General features: G+C 33.1%; 1 non-coding gene across 1 annotated transcript; it reads right to left on the bottom strand.

The window, feature by feature from the left end:
* Nucleotides 1–516: 516 nt before the first annotated feature.
* Nucleotides 517–624, bottom strand: LOC138819587 (U6 spliceosomal RNA). Its single transcript, XR_011369506.1, has one exon. It is a non-coding gene; the product is annotated as a U6 spliceosomal RNA (small nuclear RNA).
* Between the last annotated feature and the right edge of the window lie 7,989 nt (nt 625–8,613).

Here is an 8,613-nt window from a genome sequence, read left to right on the forward strand (position 1 = left end):
ATGTTAAGTTGGAGAAGAAAAGGAAAACTCATAGTTTGGGTCTTAATATGTCTAAGAGTAATGATTTTTTTTTGTCATTTTGTTTTTCAGTGGTTGTGAGGCTTGAACTCTGGGCCTGGATGCTGTTCCTGAGCTTTATTGCTCAAGGCTAACACTCTTCCACTTTAAGTCACAGTACCACTTCCATAACAATATTTTTGAAATTATAAATAAAAAACATTTATGTTAGAAATGATGACATTAAGATGATGTGATTGAAGGAATCATGAGGAATTCAAGGTGTGAGAAGTTTATAAATCCGTGAAATTAAAATATGATATAAAGGAAGACACCATTGATGAACAAAATATAGAAGGTCCTTTGCTTAAAGAAATTGTGTCGTAACTTACTAATATGGTCCCCTCATTTTCCTTTTAAAAGTGGAAATCCCATATAAGCTATATTATAAATAATTATGTAGTATCATATGTTGAATAATTAGTACTTGACATGCTGTATTTTAGTCATTCTATTTATTTTTATATGGAATGGTTCACAAAAAATGTATGTCATATTTACAGAAAGGCCAAGCTGATCTCCTCTGTAACATTTCAATTTTAGTGCATGTGCTTCTGAAATAAGTACACAAACATGTTTAAAAAGAACGATAGCCTTCTTCATGTTGTTGATGGAAATAGAAAATTCTGTTTCTGAAATGGTGTGGCATTCTGTCATCCCATCAATTTGAGGCTGAGGCAGGTTGGTTGTATTCTTAAAGCTATCCTGGGGATACAGGCAGAGGTTCTATGTGAAAGAAAAGAACAAAGAAGAAAGAGAGAAAGAGGAAGAAAGAAAGGAGGAAAGAAAGGAAGAAAGAAAGGAAGAAAGAAAGAAAGAAAGAAAGAAAGAAAGAAAGAAAGAAAGAAAGAAAGAAAGAAAGAAAGAAAGAAAGAGAAAGAAAGAAAGAGAAAGAAAGAAAGGGAAAGAGGAAGGAAGGAAATAAAGAAAGAAGGAAGGAAATAAAGAAGGAAGGAAAAGAAATAAAGAAGGAAGGAAAGGAAAGAAAGTGGGACAGTGGATAGAAGGGAAGAAAATAGGAAGAAAAGAAGAGGAGAAAGTGAAGAAAAAGGAAGATGGATGGGGAGGTAAGGAAGAGTGAAGCTGAAGAGAGAATGGTAGAGGGAAGATAGGATGGTAGAACAAAGGGAGAGAGGGAAAGAAGGAAGGAAGGAAGGAAAGAAGGAAGGAAGGAGGGAGGGGGAAGGGGGAGGGAGGGAGAAAGAAATGGAGGAAGGAAAACAATAAATATATGATTCATATTTATAAATAGAATGTAAACTTAAATTTATGAATATATATCTCTAATAATGTGTAAACTACTTTCAATTTTTAGATTTAAAAATCCAAATATTCACAAGGAAATTCCATTTTTCTCATTGCAAAGATAACACATAAAGGAGCTGCCTTGAGCTTACATGGGCTGCATCATCATTGTTTCCCAAAATTTGCTTCCAGACACAATGCTTGCAGTCTATTCTCTTCTTTAGACCAGGGCTCCCAATCCATATTATTGCCTTTGAACCATGAGCCACAGAAACATGGGCAGGCCTCTTCCCTGTAAATGCTCACCACGAGAAACACATCATAAGGCCACAGTCCATAACCATATAGTAAAACCATGGTTCAGGAACTATGAAATGACAATGTCACTATTTTGAAGGAAAAACCAATCTTGAGTCCTGAGATCCTAGATATATCGCTCATTTATGGATGGACTATTTTACCTTCCTTTAGTCATAATTTCTCTATCAATTCAAAAATAGGGAAACTTGAGAATCTATTACATAAATTTTAATTATAATATTTCTTATATTAAGTGATAAAATTGCCATTGTTTTTTTTCCCTAATTTTCTCCTATAACTTAACCACCACCCCACCCCTCTCATTCCATGTGCTAGTTCCTGAGATTGAACACAGGACCTGAAACCCTCCCTGAATTTGTTTGCTCACATCTGATACTCTAATACTTAGCCACATCTCCAATCCAGTGTTTTGCTAGTTAATGAGAGATGAGTCCTGCCCAGGTTGGCTTGTACCATCATCTTCCAGATTTCAAATTCCTGACTAAGGAGCATAATACACCAGTGCTTGGTAATAGTGCCCATGATAGGTAACTAAACTACCAAGAATTTCATATTTTGTATATTTTTTCCTATTGTTTTACAAGATTTCTTGTTATTTAATGTTGAAAGTCAGTCAATATCTATGTCAGTATAATAATAGTGGAAGCAAAAGAAATAGTCTGCATGAATAAAGGTAGCAAAGAACCTAAATACTATGTTATTATTGTGTTTTGTTAGAACCAGCCATTTACTTAAGTAGAGGTTTAAACTGAATCAAATTAACAGCTAATGGTCTATTTGGCAGAGCTTATGGCCAACATTATTTTGGTCATTTTTTTATTAGGATGTGGACCATAGGGGAGCAAGGGTTCCTTAATTGAGTGATAATAACAGTCCATGCATTGCATATAATAATGAATGTACTGGACCAGGGAGAAATATTTGGGAAAAGTGCTAACTAAAGAAAGTAGGGTTATAAAGCTCTCCAATGGAGTTTGTATACATGGGTTGTAAACAGCAGCTGAAAAGCTGTGCACCATGCCTTTCAACCCAACTTTTCAACTATCTTGAGAGGTACAAACTGATTGTGAAATGAGGTCTACAAGGACTTATTCAGGAAAATAGCAGTTACACTGCAATAGGAAGGCTGGAGTGTGCCATAATCAATCAATCAATCAATTACACATTTAATATTACTTGAAGCCAACTGTTTAGAATTTCTGCTCCACTCACCAGGCCAAATGCTACAATGCTGTAGCATGAACGAGGAAGGAGAATTCTGCTCAAAGTTACATCTCTTTCTGAATATTGACATAGACACCATATAACAATTTATCTTTGACTCTGAAATTTATCTTAACTTTGACTCACCGATATTTTCCATGTATCAAATGCAAACATGTCTTAATTTGGAGAAGAAAAAATCCCAGGCAAGACACTGCTATCTTCTTTAAACTAGTTTTATAGCTTGGCATGAGATAAATAGTAGAAACCACAAATACTTAAACATGATGTTTATTCTATTAGCACTGTTTTCTTTTTACACAAAACCTCAGAAACAACAGGGAATAGCCGATTAGATACAATTTTCTCAGTTTGGCTAAACACTACTAAGATAGTCACTAAATAGTTCCAATCAGGCCTTGAAAAGAAAGGGTTGGCATTTATTTGATTTCCAACAGGTGAGTAACTTTGCCTTAGGAATAAAATACACAGTAATAAATGGCTGAACCCAACACAAATTTTCAAGTGAAAATAAATGACTAGCTCTGTTTCAAGAGACAAATCAGAAGTGCTAGGTGCTTTTCCGATGTAGATATTCTCTGCTTTCAATGATGAAATAAAACTGCAATAGTATTTTAGAAAGGCAAATTTAAACCAAAAGAAAAAAGAAAAAATGTTTATCATTTTCCAATTGATCTATTGGTTTTTACAGAAAAATTGTTACTGCATCAACAAGCAGATCATCATCAAAGCAAAAAGAGATATCCTATTGAAAACATACTCATATCTTAGCTTTCTGAACTCAAATTCTCCTTTAAGTTACTAATTTTAATTCTCTGCCTTTTAGTCCTTGAATTACACAAAGAAATTTAATTATAAACAATGATTTCATATTTTTCTTTAAGTTAGTGCTTGCTATTGTTAAATTTTACATATGATTTTTACTTATTGAGTGGTAATAGCATGTGTTCAAAAGAGACATTTAAAAATCTACATCAGAGTTTTAAGTCAGCACATTTTTTTTCCTCTTAACAATTCTCAAGAATTAAATCAGTCATAATGAAAGATGCAATGGAATCTATTTAAGATCTTCAAGTATATTCAATTGAATTCCTTATCAGTAAGCCCTTATGATGTATATAAGATTTGTCATACTGAAACCATTAGAAGTGATTAAACAGATAATTACTTATTAAATTGATGAAAGAAAAGGCATGCTGTTAAAATAAACAATATAATGTAATATAGGAATCTACTTGCATCAATTAGATCTTCATCACCTTGGATCATAAAATTCTCTGGAAATGTTTTACTATTACTAGTCAAGTAAAAATATGCTACTGTTTTATTTTTTAATAAAGTTACAAAATAATTATAAATCACTTGTATTGTGTTTTGAATTCTTATGTGAAAACTTATACGATGATAGGAAAATAGGTATCATTTCTTGAAAACTTCTTAGTGTTAATAGAGCCAATCTTTATGACATATGAAAGCATAAACATGTTTGTTTTCATGGAAAAGTGCACTGATAGAGTGAAGGAGCTTAGAAAGAATCTTAGAAAGAACAACATAGGAAGGAATAAGTTCTGGGTATGTTGGTAGTTCCGATCACTTTAACAAAACATAACAAAACAAGAGGTCTTCTGTGTAGCCCAGGCTAACCTCAAACTTGTGATCCTGTTTCAGCATCTTGTTCTGGGGTTCCAGTAATACACCATCACTCCTGCCTTGAACAACTTTTTTTAAATTACCTTCTGCCTGATTTTTTTTATGAATGAGAGACTTAATATGTGAAAAGTTTGGATTTCCTGGCAGCTATGTAGTAGTTGTGGCCAAATTGAAGGAAGCACAGCGAAGGCTTGAAAATAGCTACCGTTGGGCTGGAATACATGGAGCTCAGTGGCAAAGCACGTGGCTAAGTGAAACATCCTGGGTTCCATCCTCAGAACCACAAAAAGAAAAGACCCCACCCCCCAAAATATATAGTTAAAGAAAATACTGAATAATGCTGTGATAAACAAAGTTGTGCTGGTAGTTTTAGTATGATCTTGGAAAAATACTGAATAATGCTGTGATAAACAAAGTTGTGCTGGTAGTTTTAGTATGGTCTTGTTTGTGATCATTTAGGTAAATGCCTAAAATTGGGATTGCTGGGTCATAGGGGAGCTCTATGTGGAGTCTTTTGAGGAACCTCCATACTACTTTCCAAAATGGTTGAATAAATTTACACTCCCACCAACAATGCAGGAGGGTTCCCTTCTGGCCAGATCCCCTCCAGCATCTGTTGTTATTAGAGTTCTTGATTATAGTCATTATAACTAGGGAGGGGTGGAATCTCAATGTTGTTTTGTATGTTGATGGCAGCATTATTTACCATAGCTGAGATATGGAACCTACCCAGATGTCCCTCAGTAGATAAATGGAATTCTATGCCTCCATCAGAAAGAATGGCATCACTCCATTTGGTAGGAAATGGAAATCCTTGGAAAAAACTATATTAAGTGAAGTAAGCTAGACTCAAAGAAATATAGGTCCCATGGTTTCCCTTATCTACAAAACCTAGTATATGTCTAGGACAAGAAGAAGAGGTCAAAAGCTACATGCATTTGACCATATAACCTGATGCTAAGTGAAATGAACCCCAAGATAGAGACACAAGAGATCTTATCTTTCTTGTTGTTCTTTTTAATGTACTTATAATGTACATTTTATATATGTATATATATGTATATATATAATATATACATATATATATATATATTTGTTTGTTTCTTTGTATATTCTTCACCCATGGTACAACCCCTATTGTCACAGTATTTGATTCCAGTATCCTGCATCTTGTATATACATTTTTCTAATTTGGGGAGGGGAAGGGAAATAACAAAATGCTGAAATAAGAACACAGCATGACCCATTGTAACAACTGGATGTATAAGACACTATGTTGAAAATGAACTTTAAAACTGCAGGCATGTGGTCGGGGGGAGGAATGGTAGGGGCAAAACAAAGAAGGGGTAACAGTGTTCGATAGGAAATGGACTCATTACTTTGCTCATGTAACTAACCGCTCTATACAATATCTTTACAATAAAAATATATATTAAAAAGAATCACTATAAATAAAGAAAATACCTACCATTATTGAGAGTGAAGCTAAATATTTTATGGAGGAGATTTAGTTTAAAATATAAACTACAATGTGTATCTTTACGGTGAGCATTAAAGATTAAAATTTTTACAATCCAAACAATCAGAGAAAAAGATGCTCTGCACAACTTGTTAAGTACTAATTAAAATAAAATTATACTTAGTAAAACATACAAAAGTTAATAAACTGAAAAAAATATTGTGAGAACTAAAACTATTTTGTTCTATAGAAAGGCAATCTTACTCTTAAATGTATTTTAAATGTTCTATTACTGGATATATTATATCTTATAAGACATAGTTTATATTAAGACATATCTTATTAAACATTTATTCTATCAATAAATACAGTAAAGTGTAGTCTATTGTGAATAGAATAATCTAAAGCTGAAAGTGCACGAAAAAGAAAGAATTGAATTCACTAATATGAGTAAAGGAACCCCAAGCTGAGTGAGGTGGCAAATTGTTTTAGACAGATGAGAAAGTAATATTTACCTCCAAAAGTTTAATATTTAGAAATATACAATCATTGTATAACTTGATATTGGAATCTCTATTGGAGTAGACAGGGAATAAGTTAGCTTTTTGTTCTTTTTTGTTGTTTTTAATTTATTTTTTGCCAGTCCTGGGACTTGAACTCAGGGCCTGGGTACTATCCCTGAACTTCTTTTGCTTAAGGCTAGCACTATACCACTGGAGGCATAGTACCACTTCCTGCTTTTTTCTGATTATGTGATACTAAGGAATCGAACCCAGGGCTTTGTGCATGCAACACAAGCACTCTACCACTAACCCACATTCCCAGCCCCAAATACATTAGCTTAAATAGGACTAACATTGAGGAATACAAACCAGTTAAGTATGGTTATGACATTCTAAAATATTTATGTAAATAAGTATAATGATTTAATACATTCTAAAGGCATATGATTGCATTATTATTACAATGCATTCATGTTTGAAAATATATCATATTAAACAATAAAGTTACAAAAATATGTTTGAGAAGTTTTATATTTTACATGTATATCATCTGTAGAAATTGCTTTATTCTTGGCTCCATGCTTATAAAGAATAACTATGAAAAGTTTACATTCAAAGCTGTTATTAATAGTTTAGTAGACTTAAACTTCTTTTTCAATTTCCAGAAGACAAAAGAACAAATATAATAATACATTCAGAAAGAAAAGATGACAGGCAGAAATCATAAAGGAAATGAAGAGATCAATCTATTAGATTGGTAAAATGCATCTGTAATCATCTTCATAAATCCTTCCTTGTCCAATAGTCTTTAAATATCTTTGTTCCAAAATTCCACATCACGAAAATGTCTGAAAGATTACTACGTGCCAGGCATAGATGCTAACAACTCAGGAAACTGAGACTTGGAAGACAGTGATTTGGAGCCCTCCTAGGCAGAAAGATTCCATCTGGAATTAACCAGAAAAATAAAGGACTAGGGTCATAGTTAAGGGTGAAAGTACATGTTGTGAAGAAGAAAGTGAAGAACATGCAAGCCCTGAGATATAAGCCATGTACCAAAAAGAAAGGTTACCATGGGCACTTGAAGAATTGTCACTCATCCTATGGAAGATAATTATTAGGAACGCTACAAAAGATTCATGAGAAGAAAGGTATGGAATTTTTCTTCTTGTTCTCTCTCTCCTCACCTCTCATTTTATAAAACAGTTTTTTTAGAGGAAAGCCTTATAAGTAACTAAAATAAATACTTAGGTTTCAACCTAACTCCATATAATTTATAATGATTTTTTTTCTGAAAATATGGTTTTCCATTCATCTCAGGTTTTATGAAACAACTTTTATTTGTTTACTTATCTTGTCTTAAGAAAACTACCATAGTAGATGGCTAATTTGATAGGAGAAATAGTTATCAATTGAAGTGGTAAGTTTTTAATTCATCAAAATATCAAACCTAAAAAATAAAGAAATGTACCACAACAACTTCAAAGTGGTATTAAGTGAATAATTTGAGCAAATGAGAATTATAGATCATTCCTTAATATAACTAACAGGTCTCTACCCTATCAGGAAAACATGAACCAAGTCTAGAAAAGATTCTCTCTCTAGTGCTCTCTCTCTCTCTCTCTCTCTCTCTCTCTCTCTCTCTCTCTCTCTCTCTCTCTCTCTCCCTCTCTCTCTCTCTCTCTCTCTCACACTCACACACACATACACACACACACAGTCATACACACACCTATAGCAGCTTATAATTGAGAACTTTTAATGAAGACAATTTTCTGCAACATTTGATACGTTGTAAATAAACATGCATATTAGTGTTAGAATGTATCTTTGGGACTATGCATATAAAATTCCTATCATATTCTTGCTTTATGTTGTATAAAATGTTTCATTCTTTAGCTATCAGAGTTCATTTTCATGATTTTTCCATTTCTATTAACTTTTTTTTGGAATAGATGCTTTTCTGATTCTTTAGACTTTGCTGAAATGTTCATTTTCTAGTCCACCCAACTCCAAAATCAGAGCTTTCTTTTAGTAAGCCAGTGTCTACATTATTCACAGGTAAGCACCTCATATTCAAGTCCAGCATTTAAATTAATCTATATTCTCATCACACTCTATCATTCTGACAGTGATATCAAATTTACACATTAT

Source organism: Dipodomys merriami, unplaced genomic scaffold, assembly GCF_024711535.1.
Source record: "Dipodomys merriami isolate MVZ:Mamm:240054 unplaced genomic scaffold, mDipMer1.0.p SCAF_8, whole genome shotgun sequence".
Taxonomy (NCBI): Eukaryota; Metazoa; Chordata; class Mammalia; order Rodentia; family Heteromyidae; genus Dipodomys; species Dipodomys merriami.